Raw genomic sequence first — 1,218 nt, 5'->3', positions numbered from 1 at the left:
CTGGTTCAACTCCCCAACCAGCCCCACTCTGGGCCCTTGAGCAAGGCCGTTCACCCCTCAGCTGCTCCCCGAATGCCTCAGAAATGGCAGCCCACTGCTCCACACGTGTGATGGGAAAAATGCAGAGAATTTCCTCAACTGGGGATCAATAAGGTCAATAAAAAATGTAATTAAAAGAGTTTTGAGGTGTGGTGAGCAGCTACTGTCTTGAATTCTGAACTCTCCCATTTTCTGATAGGAAATTCCCACYATAGGGACCTTCCAGTTTAAATTTATGACCTGTAGGTGGAAAATTTCCACTCCTCATAACTRGGCTGCAGMAAAAGAAGCTGGCAAAAACGTAATGAAATGGAGAGTTTACACTGTGARTTTTGACCAGATGTTGTCATTTCACAGGTAAAATAATCTACATAATATTATGGGAGATGTAGTTTATTTTCCAATGCTGGCTTTAAAGCAGCATACTCTTATTGTAAGACATTAAYACATCTTTGAAGCTTTTACAGACCACAWGAAATGTTGGGGTGGGCCACATTTGGCCCACTGGCCTTAAGTTTGACATACTGTATGTCGCTAAAACACCCATGAGGAAGATCTGTACTGTCATGGTCTGTGTCTGTGTATTTTCTGTTAGTAGTCTGTGTTTACTCTCTTAGTGTTTTCTCCGTAGATCCCTGTGTTTTTACATTGTGTCTTCTTCTTCTTCTTCTTCTTCTTCTTCTTCTTCTTCTTCTTCTTCTTCTTTTGAATTTTATTGGCAGCTGGCAAACAACTCAAGGTGCATTTTTTTACATTGTGTCATCTGTCAGTCTTTGCTTTAATGGTTAATGGACTGAACTTATAGAGCGCTTTATCAAATCCCTACGGACCCCAACGCGCTTCACACAGATATTCACACTCACATTCACACACTGATGATGGCAAAATACACTGTAGCCACAGCTGCCCTGGGGCGCACTGACAGAGGCGGTACTGCCATGCACCGGTGCCACCTGTCTGACCACCATCAGTACGCGAGGTGGGTGAAGTGTCTTACCCAAGGACACAATGAGACGGCTTTAGCAAAGCCCACTCACCTGTTCCTCATGTGTCTCCTCCAGGTGTTTCTCATTTACCCTCGTTAGTTAGCGTGCTTTGTTCTCTAAGCTCCCTCCTGTTCCCCAGAGATGCTTTTTGTCAGTAAGTGTTGTTTGAGATGCCATGTCAGCTCACTTCATG

Source organism: Austrofundulus limnaeus, unplaced genomic scaffold (assembly GCF_001266775.1).
Source record: "Austrofundulus limnaeus strain Quisiro unplaced genomic scaffold, Austrofundulus_limnaeus-1.0 Scaffold34, whole genome shotgun sequence".
NCBI lineage: Eukaryota > Metazoa > Chordata > Actinopteri > Cyprinodontiformes > Rivulidae > Austrofundulus > Austrofundulus limnaeus.
This window is presented reverse-complemented; position numbering follows the sequence as displayed.